This window comes from Protomyctophum parallelum, assembly GCF_964188405.1.
Source record: "Protomyctophum parallelum genome assembly, chromosome: 12".
NCBI classification, from domain to species: domain Eukaryota; kingdom Metazoa; phylum Chordata; class Actinopteri; order Myctophiformes; family Myctophidae; genus Protomyctophum; species Protomyctophum parallelum.
This window is the reverse complement of record NC_139712.1, coordinates 36228271-36242496: the sequence shown is the minus strand read 5'-3', so window position 1 is coordinate 36242496 and position 14226 is coordinate 36228271. Positions and strand designations below refer to the sequence as shown.

At 42.7% G+C, this 14226-nt stretch overlaps 1 protein-coding gene across 2 annotated transcripts in view; it reads right to left on the bottom strand.

The window, feature by feature from the left end:
* fars2 (phenylalanyl-tRNA synthetase 2, mitochondrial) overlaps window positions 1-14226 on the bottom strand; it is a 120722-nt gene that overhangs the window by 84842 nt on the left and 21654 nt on the right. Inside the window, exon 3 of one of the 2 annotated variants that reach the window (XM_083778826.1) lies at window positions 7620-7721. The exons of the other annotated variant lie outside the window; for it this stretch is intronic. The gene's annotated coding sequence lies outside the window, so the exon portion shown is untranslated. The remainder of the gene's footprint in view (window positions 1-7619; window positions 7722-14226) is intronic. 2 annotated transcript variants of the gene reach the window in all.

Genomic DNA, 14226 nt, shown 5'->3' with positions numbered 1-14226 from the left:
CATAAAAGTTAAAGAATGACCACAATGTCCCAGCAAATCAAACTCTCAAAAAACAACATAACATTAAGGAGATAGACCACAATAAAGCCTTTATTGGATAGTATTAGTGAAGAGAGACAGCAAACGGGGACTGACATGACACACAGCAAAGGTCGTCGGGTTCGGGACTCAAGCCCACAACCACAGTGCGCCGTGGCCGCTAGGCCAGCCGCCAGCGGTCCATCCGGACCATGTTTTTTTTATAAAGATGTCTTTACCATAGTTTGGTTTGCAGGCTCTATAAACTAAACGGTAAATAAAACTAAACTCTTGAGATGCAAGGATGCAAAGGGGCATTCCACTCATCAGAGTCATGAATATACCTTAGAGCTGTTGTGTGGAAATAATTAAAACGTCCCCCCATTCTGTGTTTTCTAGAACTGGAGGTCTGAAAAAAAACATTACCATGTTAATGACTTTTTTCAGGCCATTTATATGTCGCCTTTCCAACTCTTTAAAGCGCTTCACAATGTACTTTACATTCACCCAGTCACAGTTCACACACCGACGGCAGGACGAACTGCATGGAGAACGAACCTGGAACCTTCGGATTCCAAGACGGCCACCCTAACTCCTGAACCTCAAAACTTTAACTAACTTTAATAAGCTTGAAAAAGTGCTTTTTTATTTTCCGTGGACAACATTGTATAAGACAAAGATAATCAGAATAATCAATCAATAATGAATCTTCTGATTCAATAGCATAAATGAATGAAACTTTGACAGGCGTAGCCAGTAGATGACAAACAACAATTAAAAACATACAAAACAGTTACAAATAAATACATTGGTTCATAACTCTAAAACTCTCGTAAAAAAATAAATAATAAAAGATCTATAGGAGGCACTCATACCAATGTTTCCACATCAAAGAGCGGTATCTAACAGTGCTAAACCTAGGATTAGTCAACACCTTAATCACGTTATTATGTGACCCATCAAGTCTGCTTTTAAAGCTGAACATGAGGTTTCTCAAGAGAGGCTGGGAAGGTGAATTGATAGTTGTGGCCCCTAAAAGGAAATGAAACAGATTGAGAGTAAAACAGGGACCTTCGATGTCTCACACAACATCTGCATTATGCTGAGCTCCACCTGCTGTGTTCTCAGCCCCCCCCCCCACACACACGCACGCCCGCCCGCCAAGGTGGGGGGTGTCAGCAGGAGAATCAGTCTTAACATCAAGGTCATGCACAATGACATTGATACCCACATTGTGAGCTCTAGTTTAGCAGTGCAGGCGTTGAGGAAATGTACTTAGTTACTTTCCACAATTGCATAGGGGTTGCTCGTGCACGCAGGCACAGGCACGCACGCGTGCACACACAAATCTGTCATTATCAGTGAATTTCTCCTAAATTGTCTTATCAGCTCATTAATTAGTTGGAGATGTTATCTGTTCATATTAAAGACTTCTACGTGTGTGATCTCTCCACTGGTTCTCACCCGGGATTATAACCATTTGGTTCCATTTCTACCCTCTCAGGGAACATGCACTGAAGACCACACACTATATCTAAACTGGGTTGAAATGGATGAAGTGAGTACAAGTAAAACGAACATACTCATCAAGTAAAGTACCACAAAATTGTACTTAAACATGCTTGGCTATACTTTCCACCACTGCACTGCACTTTCCACGTGTTAATCCTTAATTCCTCTCTTATTCCACTGTGTTACAAATTGTATTTTCATCGTCTTTTCATCATTGTAACTTACAATGATGAAAAGACAGCCGACACACTCCACACTAATTGCTTAAATACACACATTATGGTAAAAGTGGAAGTGTTAAGAGTCGGTTTGAACAGGAATTGTCTTCAAATAATGTAATTTTTGCCTGGGGGACATTACAAATCATTAGAGACAGCAGAATCCTTACAGAAGCCATGGTTTAAATAGCTTTCCAGCTCTTCAGGACAAAAGGCACGTTTTTAAACTAAACCGTTTTACCCTTGTTCTGTAGGAAAGGGATTATTGAATCAACTAGTATCAAGAAGGTTTTACTTGTCATTAACTTATACAAGTACAAGCAGCTAAATGCTGTTGGGACTTCTTCTGCTAAAGGTTGGACAACATCCTAGAGTAGACTAGATATAACCAGTAAGACGCCTTGAGGGCGAGAAGCGACCTCACCCCCAACAGGCAAGGTCCTATAGGGCGAGGCCCTAAAGAGCCCTAAAGGCCCTCAAGGTCCTAAAGGGCGAGGCCGCGCCAAAACAACAGCGCTTCTTAATATGGCACAGTTAAGAAGCAGGAGTTGAACTATTAATTTGGTGTCCGTGTGGTCAGATGATTAAGTAAGAGAGTAAATAATATGGTAAAATAATAATTATCTACAGTGAGAAACAAATACAATATATTGTCTTAGTCAGGTACATGGCTTATCAATATTGTTGCTAAGGAAAGGAGAAATTAAAACACTTGTTTTTCCTGAGTCATGTCAATCTGCCTTTATATCTGCCTAAATGCCTGCCTTATTGCCAGCATATTATTCTCAGCCTATCAGAATGGTTGTTACATTCAAAATAATTTCTGCCCAAGCCTCATAGCATAATTGCCTAAGTCATTTTTGGAATGTAACAAGCATTCTGGTTTGCTTAGGACATAAGCAATAAGGCACAATTATGTAGCAGGGTCTCTCCCAACACTGCTACATCATTGTGCCATATTGTTTGGCAACATTTTCAATTTGACCAAAAAGTAGATCACAAAGGCTGTGCAGGTAGAACACATGACATTCCCCTAAAAAATAGTATGGAAACTAAAATCACAAAACTCCTATTTTTGGCATCGATCTGTCTCTTGAAATACAGTGACTTGATTGAGTGACATGAATAATGGCCTCATGGCCTGTCAGCTCTAGTTATATAAAGATGTGCGAGGCAAAGAACCCCAACAACTACCACTTCCATACAGAATGGGAGGAAGACTATCCCCCCCATATAATTTGATTCATTGACATTTAGCTGCCTCCACACTCCAGCCCTTAGACTCAGCTCTGAGGTTTATGACTTGTGACAACTACAGTACTCATCACTTTGTCCTGTATGATAAGGTGACTGAGAGACACTATAATCATTGGTATCTGCTTATTTACAAAGCCCTGGTCGGAAAATTACCATTATACACAAGTAAGACGCGCAAAGGCGGGAAGCGAACGCTGTGTGTGTGTGTGTGTGTGTGTGTGTGTGCTACAGCTGCGCCCTCTGGTGGCGGGCAGGTGGTGTCACAGCGGGACAGACACACAGACACACAGACATGATCTGCAGGGTCTCATTGTTAGTGCTCACTGCGTTCGCAATTACTTCCATTTACACTGGAACCATATTCAAATTTTAAGTTCTTCAGGTTCCTCGTGTTAGATCTGATCTGGGACAGACTGCTTTCAGCATTGATGCACCATGTTCTTGGAACCTCTTCCAACATGACCTTATAGTGAATGCCCATGTTTTAATATCCGTTCATTAACATATTGCCTTTTGTTTTTCTTACGTTGACCTTTAACTATAATCTCGGTATGATTCCAAATGGCGTCTTACTGGTATAGAGGCTGTGCAGCAGCCCGTCAATATAAGTGTAAAGTCGCTTGACATGCAAAGCCGGATGCAGCCAGGCTGCATTCAAACCCCTAGAATCTGACATTCTAAGACATGCACTGACTGTGACTGACACTTAATTACTGACTAGTGCATGGACCGACTCTCACGCACAGATGTATATTCTCCCTCAATGATCCCTCAGAAATGTTTGAATAAAAGGTTTAAAGAATGGGCGGGGGGGAGAAAGAGGGAGGGAGGTCTGGATATTTTACTACCTCCTACTGTATCTAGTAGCTGTCCAGACTACACATGCGCCATTTTTGTTACTTTTGATACAGTATTGTGTGAGTCAAAGACAGCAAACATACCACTCCAGAGAGATACAATTGCAGTTAATCGCAATTCATTGTGACCAAAAGTTTTTCGTCACGTCATGTCACTCACAATCCCCGTCACTCACAATCGTCACTCACAATCCTCACATACATTCTTGGGCACGAAATATTGTGCCCAGTCTCGTGACATCACTATGACATCATGACGATAGTAAATCAGGGATCATATCATAGTAAATGCGACCGACTGTCGCAATTAAGCCCATATATGGAGATCCCTGATATTAAGCCCATATGTTAACTATGAAATCTTGGGTTTTTTGTCACTCAAAATCCTCATAATCCGGGAACGCACCCATGTATTGTGCCCAGTGCACGCGACCTCGCCCTTTAGGGCGACGTCACTTCTTGCCCTCAGGCGTCTTACTGGTATAGAGGCTGTGCAGCAGCCCATCAATATAAGTGTAAAGTCACTTGACATGCAAAGCCGGATGCAGCCAGGCTGCATTCAAACCCCTAGAATGACATTCTAAGACATGCACTGACTGTGACTGACACTTAATTACTGACTAGTGCATGGACCGACTCTCACGCACAGATGTATATTGCTCAACAGTGCATGACACACGCTTCCTCTAGGATAACTGTTGATAGACTTCATATTTATTCGTAGACTGTACAGACAGTATTCATATAATCACAGTATTCTGTACAGTATGTATGTATTGAACTATTGATATATGGTACATACTTCATGCAGAGACAGTGGCAGCATCTAAGCCAAAATATAATTTGAGTTATCCTGGTTTGGTTCTTGAGTTTCATTCTTTGTTGTTTCCGTTATGACACCTGAAATGTCCCTCCAGGGATGAATTATGTTCTTCCTCTTTATCCCCATTATGTCCCCTCTTCTCTGAAACAGTTTTCTGTCTGATGAGGACATTATGTTTTATATTCTTGTGTATATAGTTTATACAATTATCTCTCTCTTCCTAATCTCTTTTTTCCTCCTGTGGACAGGTGTTGTAAATTAACCCATTCTGGGCGGGAATCCCTTTTGTTGTTAGCACTATGTTATGCTTTAGCTATTGAAAAATAGCTAGATAAGCTCATAGCGCACCACCGAGTGGCGCGCTACGAGCTTGTAGGTCTGCTATTTTTGAAAAATCGAAGAGCGACTGACATATAAGACATTTTTATAATCTGAGGGAGGAAGACTATCCCCCCCATATAATTTGATTCATTGACATTTAGCTGCCTCCACACTCCAGCCCTTAGACTCAGCTCTGAGGTTCATGACTTGTGACAACTAGTACTCATCACTGTGTCCTGTATGATAAGGTGACTGAGAGACACTATAATCATTGGTATCTGCTTATTTACAAAGCCCTGGTCGGAAAATTACCATTATACATTACTTCCATTTACACTGGAACCATATTCAAATTTTAAGTTCTTCAGGTTCCTCGTGTCAGATCTGATCTGGGACAGACTGCTTTCAGCATTGATGCACCATGTTCTTGGAACCTCTTCCAACATGACCTTATAGTGAATGCCCATGTTTTAATATCCGTTCATTAACATATTGCCTTTTGTTTTTCTTACGTTGACCTTTAACTATAATCTCGGCATGATTCCAAATGGCGTCTTACTGGTATAGAGGCTGTGCAGCAGCCCGTCAATATAAGTGTAAAGTCGCTTGACATGCAAAGCCGGATGCAGCCAGGCTGCATTCAAACCCCTAGAATCTGACATTCTAAGACATGCACTGACTGTGACTGACACTTAATTACTGACTAGTACTAGTGCATGGACCGACTCTCACGCACAGATGTATATTCTCCCTCAATGATCCCTCAGAAATGTTTGAATAAAAGTTTTAAAGAATGGGCGGGGGGGAGAAAGAGGTCTGGATATTTTAACTAGGTCCTACTGTATCTAGTAGCTGTCCAGCCTACGCCATTTTTGTTACTTTTGATACAGTATTGTGTGAGTCAAAGACAGCAAACATATTATGTTATGCTTTAGCTATTGAAAAATAGCAGATCTACAAGCTCATAGCGCACCACCGAGTGGTAGCGCTTGTAGGTCTGCTATTTTTGAAAAATCGAAGAGCGACTGACATAAGACATTTTTAGAATCTGATCTCAGGTCAGAATGAAAACTGTCAGGATGTAGAAGACATTTTTAGAATCTGATCTCAGGTCAGAATGGGTTAAGGTCTCACTGCAGAGACTTGGCTCAATGTATTGTCATCATCACTGACTGTCTTCATTACGATTCAAGGGCTTTTGAGGACGAAATAGTCCCTTCAGCTCTGTGAGAGTCATAAACAGTTGCAGTTAGTTAGTGCCATTTCATTGCGTGGTAAAATGTCAAGACATGGACATGGCAATATGCCACATTTATGGTGGGGTGGGGGGGGGGGGGGGGGGTTAAATACCCGCTGTGGGAGCAACTATGTCCAATCTAAAGATCACATTTAGGATTTACAAGTCAGTGAAGTCACCCTCCGTTACGGATTACAGCCGGAGCTGCTGTTTCGGAAATAAGTAGACTTTTGAACGAGGTCACTGCTGGTAAACTACAGATGACAACAGTGTGGAAGAGGACTTAATTTATACTCCTCAGGGATGTGTTGCTTTTTTCAGCATGGTAATAAAAATTCCATACCACCCCAGCCCGAGCATGCAGTGTAAATCTCAATGCTGGCAGTGGTGGAAAGTAACAACACATTCCCTCCCGTTACCATAGGCGGTAGCGGGAGGCCAGTGCCAACAGAATGCACAAAATAAGCAGAGAAGAGCGGTCATTATCCGGCCCGAATGACGCGGAAGTGATAATCGTCCATTTTCGAGCCAGGGTCATGTTCTAGCGATAGAAGCATTGGTTATATGGTTGCAATGGCAACATCGTACTTTATCACATTCTGAGCCCTTGGTGGCCCAGCGAGGTGGGGCCTGATGTGAGCACAGTGATCGTTAGTATTAACTCATAACGTTTACCTCTTGTCAGAAACTGAGACAAAGTCACAAATTAAATATGATCATGGGGATGCGCTCACCATGGACAGCGCTCGAAGCTTTAGAGATACAGGGCTTTGAAAATCATGTTATAATGGAGGCTCAATGGAGCTGGATGGGAAAAAAATCCATAGCTGGAGGGGACGGAGGCGTTGCATATTAGCAACTGGAGCAAAGGTAAATTGACGGCCGCTTTCATATATGTTGTATAGGGTTGTCTACGAACATGTACGTAGCTGGCACCTGCCGTACGCTAGCCTAGGGGGTCCGAACATGTTCGTAGACGGCGCAGAAAGAATTAAAAGGGGCACTAAAACCATGTTCAAGTTAACCTCATCTTCCTCACTCTGTGTCTCAGAGGAGTGCTGTGGACAGCTCAGAAAAGTGCCTACCGGCGACATCATCCGTAGGCAGGTGTGGTCAAGAGTTCACTTATTTTTATTTAATTCTTTATTAATGCAAGAACAATGGATTATATTCAGCATGCTAACTTTCCAAGAAGAGAAGAGATGTAGTGGAGTAGATGCATAAAGTGCAGCAAAATGGAAACGCTCAAGTAAAGTGAAAGTTCCTTTACATAGTATACTCAAGTACAGAACCTGAGTAAAAGTGAATGTTACATTGCACCACGGCCCAATTACCAGCTAGGACTTTGCAGTGTCAGTGTATTTAGTAAGATGTACCTTGTTGAGGGACAGACAGTGATGACACAGTGTGCCTCGGGAGGTCAGTGGGATACCCGAGCTGGCCAATCAGCAGAGATACTTTCCTGGTGTTCATAAAATCTGGAGAAAAACGAAATATTGCAGAAATATGAACCACAGACTGAAAGGACGACAACGCACTTTATACTGGAGCTGCTGATTTAACGCACGCACGCACGCACGCACGCACGCACGCACGCACGCACGCACGCACGCACAATTAATTTCAAACCCAGACCAATCATGCTTAGGGTTGCTGGTTTGAATGTGAAGCCCAACCAATCAGGGGAACGGCGTACTGTGAATAACCAATTGTGTGTACTAAGATCTTACTAAATACTTGGATGTAAATGAAGAAAATGAAGGGAAAAAATGAGTCCTACACACTGTCTTCACTTGGACACTTGATAATAGAAATACCATCAGGTATCTTGTTATTTTTTAACAAAGCTTTTTAACTGAAAAGTAAAAGTTGATACCTCAAAATCATACAAAATGTATTTTTTTATAGCTTTATGTTCAGAATTTGAGAATAATCCTGTTCATTAATCGTAATCGAGGCAAATGTTTGCTTTGAAGCCACATTGAGCAGTCGGTATATGCTCACACACGAATACTAACGCACACACTGTGGGTTCACACACACACACACACACACACACACACACACACACACACACACACACAAAACACACACTTAATAAGAAATGCATTAATTGAGACAGAGGCATATAAATGCAAATTCTCTCTCTGTGTGAAACACACACGCACGCATGGGATTGAAGCCAGGGAAACCTCACACCACGATACCATGTACGTGACTTGAGTGCGTGTGTGTGTCAGTGTGTGTCCGGGGAAAACCTCAAAACATTACAGAAACAGGTGGCTTGTTCTCCACCAGAGATTTCTCTCTCTCTCGCTCTCTCTCTCTGTCTCTCTCTCTCTTGGCAGTGAGTTCTTCATCTCTCCTTTGTTCTCTCCATTTCCGTTCATCCTGCCTCCCTATCGTCTCTGCAGGTATTGGCAGAGGGTTGTTCCTGCCCTGCCACCCCCCCCCACCCCAGGGAGTTCCTCTCTGGCGTTCTAACAATTACGCCTGTTACCTAGCAAGTTCGCACCCAACCGCTAACTTGCAAGGCATGTCAAAAATATCCAGTGAACGGCAGTTCTGTGGCCGAAAATGTCGATGCAAGAGGTCAGAGGAGAATGGGTAAACTGGTGTGAGCTGATAGAAAGACGACAGAAACTCTTGTGAGTGAAAATCCCAATTTGTTGAAATTGTCACCAACATACAAGCCATAAACCGCCTTTCTTCCTCATTCTGGTGCCTGAATTGAACTCAAGCCCCCAGCGAGGCTCTCCAGCATTGAAGCGCTGAGCCCTACTGGTCAGAGCTGAGCAAGCAGGTGGGCCTTTGCATTTAGCATGAGGAAACCCTATGCAGCTCAGCTTTAACGCATTTGGTGTCCACCAAAATTTGGTGTCCAAATCGAAAAAAGGCGGAAGTAGACCGTTCTTCCGGGTGACAAAAATTGACAACTTTATTAGGAAAGAAATGTTAATTTATGTGAATTAAAAATAAAACAGTAAGGGGGCACGGTGGCATAGTTGGTAGTGCTGTCGCCTCACAGCTAGAAGGTCCTGGGTTCGATTTCCGCTCGGGATGCTGTGCTGGCGGCGTGTTTCCTCCTCCGCGTCATCAGTGCCCATACCCGAAGGCGGGGTTGGCGAAAGGGCCTTTCTGTGTGGAGTTTGCATGTTCTCCCCGTGTCCCCTAGGGTAGGTACCCTCACAAAAAACATGCAGTAATCCTGGTCACTAAACTGCCTCCCCCTGGCCAGCCGGGGCGCCTGATGGAGGGGAAAGGAACTGGTTGGAATAACGTGTTCCTTCCACGCGCTACGTCCAACCAGGGGAACTCCCCCCCTGTCAGGTGTAAAGGAGCAACTTGGACACTCAGGCATGAAGGAAGCATGAGTTCAAGTCCGTTGCTCTCCCCTTGTCCTCCATATATGGGGACTAGGTTGGTGGAGGGTGTGTAGAGCCCAGGATCCCATTAGATGATTGACACAGGGGTGAAAAATGGGTTACAAAATCGTGGGATAAAAAATATATATAAAAAAAAAAAAAAAAAACAGTACATGTAACAAGTTAAAATCAAGTCAACTTGGAAAGGCTAGTCCAAATAGGTGGGCTTTCAGTACGGATATCAGCGATACCATTCTGAATCAATACAGTAATCAGTAATCGTCTTCTTGACATTGGCACAGGCGGGGTTAGCACCTAAACACACGCAATCTTGTGAATGGCATATTTTGAGTTTAAATATGGCAAACCGAGGACCTTCTCACAGCACAGGGCGCCCCCGTGGAATGGCAAAAAAAGGGAACAAATTGCCGGGTCATGGTGTCAGGATTAGATAGCATTAACCTTTGAATGTAAGTGTGCATCATCACTTCTCGTTGGTCCATTTAGTTTAAAGGCCAGATTCCTAAATAGTTGCATGAAAAACAGCCCAAACCGCAGCCCTAATCTGTCAATAGCCTCAGCCTGGCTAGCTGCACACCACTAATTTATAAGGTCTATAAATTATACAGTTAGGACACCAGTATGGAAAATGATCTATTTTATAACACCTATAAATACACTATATAAAATGAAGACCTGACAATGCAGCTGTGGTTGTGTAGTGTAGTAGTGTGGTTAGTGTGACAGCCATAAAAAAAAGTTCTTGGAGATTGCTTTGAAACCCCTTTTATACACATATAGGCAACAGCAATACTGTGTTTTTTTTTTCTCAGAGGCTTGGAAAGCTCTTTTCATGGCATGATGTTACCACACAAAAAACAAGTTTATATCCTTTCTTTCTTTCAATTGGCTGTTCGAAGTGAAGATGTTAGGGGTGTCCTGGGGGTGTTTAATCAAGGACTAAAGCTGAATTCCAATACCCAATATCTTGGCCACTCGCTCACTCACACTCACTCACTCCAGCATGGCGGTGTGACCGTGAAATAGGTGACCTGCTGAAATTGGTGACAATCGTGTAGACATTACATAACGTCAGTGTCAAAACGTAAATCATTGTTGTTTGTTTATTAGCAGACTCTAACCTTGCGGTATTTAGGCCACGTATGTGAAGTTCACAAGATGGTCACATATTTCGTCAGGTCAGCAATTTCACCGTAATACTGCCATGCTGGAGTGACCGAGTGTGAGTTGCTGTCCCGAGATTTGGGGTATCGGAATTTGGCTTAAGCTTCATATAACTAGCTTTATTCAGACATTATCCCAGACATTAGCTCACTATCTGAGCCTATAGTTTCGGTCAGAGCCAAGCTTTGCATTGAGCCAAACGTTACTCAGAGCCTAAGTTCACTCTGAACCTACGGTATACCTTCACTCAGAACTTTCTTCCGACGACGTGTACTGTATATGAATCGTGACACAGACCGATGGTCTTACACTCATTAATTTAATCCACAGAGGACCTCTGTTCAATTTAATACACTGGATTTACATCCACACTCCTACGCCTACTGGCTTTGTCTTTTCCGTTCCCCCTGTTCATCCCTCTCCAATCCTCAGTCCCTCCCTATGAAGGAGCGATACATAGAGAGAGAGAGAGAGAGAGAGAGAGAGAGAGAGAGAGTCACGGAGAGAGAGTGTGACAGTATGAATGAGGTATATTTTTATGGGTGGAGGAGGAAAGTGCCGAGGCTGCATCTCTGCCCTGCCAGCGTCCTGTTTGACTCATACACTCAATTTGTTTTTCCTCACTGTCACAACTACACACTGTCTCACACACACACACGCACGGAGTATCGATACATCATGAAAAGTGCAACGCTCCATGCAGACACACACACACACACACGGCCATACACTTAAATTTGCCCAAATACACTGCCCAAATGTCAAACGTACGTGCATGCACCACACGAGCGCACACACTTGGAAGTAGCTTAAACGGCCGAAACATACTAACATACCGGTAGCCGATTTTCCGGTGTGTCATCGGCGTCGCCACACAACTAACCTGAACAAATCAGCGCCAGCTGCTGGGTCACACATGAGACCTGCAGCATTTTCATTACTTCAGCATTGGCTTCATTGTCAAAAGTCGGTAAGCCTTATAACCCCCGAACCGGACCTCTAAATGAGTAATGATAACCCATAAACCTCTAAATATCAAACGGAATCCTTTGGTTTTGTAATTGTAAGTAAGGAAAACGGTCACAATGTCCATTTCTCAAATTCTACTATGTATTTGGGGACATTTGGAGAGCAGGCTGTGGCCTTGAGGGCCGGTGGCATCTTGTTTATCTCCGTTCCTGCAAACCTGACATTCTGGCAGAGTAATACCCTGTCTGCGCGCACACACACACACACACACACACACACACACACACACACACACACACACACACACACACACACACACACACACACACACACACACACACACACACACACACACACACACACACACACACACACACACACACACACACACACACACACACACACACACACACACACACACACACACACACACACACACACACACACAGTCTTCCAGTATGCTTACTGCACACTTTTCAGTTTGACAGAAAACTTTTAGCGATTTTATATATGAAAAAAATAAATAAAAAAGTAGAATACAGTGTTTGAGGACACTGCCTTAAAGGGACATTACACTCTGTTATCTAACACAAATTTGGCTCACTTTGCCTTAAAAGGCCCATTATTTCACGCCGTTATTCAACACAAATGGGCTCACTTTGCCTTAAAGCAGTGGTTCCTAAACCTTTTATTTCATGGACCCCCCCATAACTCTAAGAGCGTACAAATGGAACCAAATGGTCACATTTGGTTTCATTTGTACACTCTCAGCGTTACAGACCTAAAGGGTCCATTTAGACCGCACTTTGAGAACCACATGCCTTAACCCATTCTGGACGGGAACCTCTTTTGGTGTTTTAAGCATTTTGTTATACTTTAGCTGTTGAAAAATAGCAGATCTACAAGCTCATAGCGTGGCACCGAGTGCCGCGCTACCAGCTTGTAGATCTGCTACTTACTTCACACCCATGTGAAGTAAGTGGTGCAACTCCATGTGGGGGTCCCTGGGAGGGCCCTGGTGAGCCGCCCTGCGTCCAAAACAACACGTAAGGGGTCCCTCTACATGTACTGTACTGATACACCTGAAATCATCATATATACAGTTACAGTTATGCATGTCTGTGTGTTAGGCTGCACAACAGTGACACTTGGTTTTGAAAACCAATGAAATGCTATTTCCGTGCTCAGACCCAGGCACCCAGCCAGCCAGGCACACACAAAGCTACTTAATGTGAAGTGGTTGCACTGTTGTAAATGGGCTCATTTACAGCATGAGGGGTCCATGAGGTTAAACACAGAAATGCTCTGCTGTGTTTTACCCTGTTAAATCGCAGAAATGCTTAAAGTTCAAATATATTTTTAATTTGCTTAGTCATTGTGACAAAAAGTGTAACATTTGTAAAGTGAACCATAGCAGTCTGACCCATTGCCATGGCCATGCTAACATTTAAGAACGATAAGTCATTCTGATTAAATCTTTCACTGTTTTCTTCTTCTGAACTGATTAATGTTGTTTTAGTTGGAACTCTTTAACCCAGAAATGCTTTAAAGTTAGAATTATAGTGTAAAATAAGTCACCCAGAGCTGCCCTGTTCAAGCCGGTGATCCATACGAGTGTATTACAACCATATATATATATCTTGTCACAAAAACCTGTCATATTTTATTCAGAGCAAAGCACCTCATGGCTCAGTGCATCTCTGCTATATTCCAGCTTTAATCACAACGAAGTACTAGAGTCCGACCGATGCCACATTTAACTTGCACATAGGGAGCAAGCAAGTCGTGAACGATGCAAGTTGGGATTGCATGTCCCCAACAGGTTATGCAATACCCGTTGTAACTGTTGTATATTGTGCCGATACTGTATGTTATGTTCGCTGAGATTTATTGCATTTATCGTCGCCGTCATTTATAGAAACCTCATAAATCCGTATTTAAACTGTTTATGTTTTACGTAAAGTATTGCTCATACCAGAAGTATCACACAAACGTGCTGGCCACAATGCAGATTGGACATTTTCACAATTTTACTTTTTTTTATACTTTTTTAATAAAACCAAATAAAAAAGGAGCAGTTTTGGATATACTGTACACGGTTTACCAGGTCACCTGACAGCAACATTGTTAGAACTGTGATCGCATTGTGACACTGTGTAACGTGCGATTTACGGATTTCTCTATATTTGTTGGGAGTATCACTCAGCGTACCAGAATAATCTCAAATGTTACGTTGGTGATTGAGCCCTGTCCAACCATAAGCCAACTTAAATATAGGATAATATAATTAAAATCGAATCTCCATTTTTGTTGTAAATGAATGCTTTATCATACAAACATTAGTGCTGAAAAGGCCTCACGATGTGAGTCGTAGGTGAGCTTGTAGATCGGCTATTTTCATGACTTTGTATTGTGCTTTTCCCCACGTTGTCTATTTCTAGTTTGAAAACAGAACCGTCTTTTT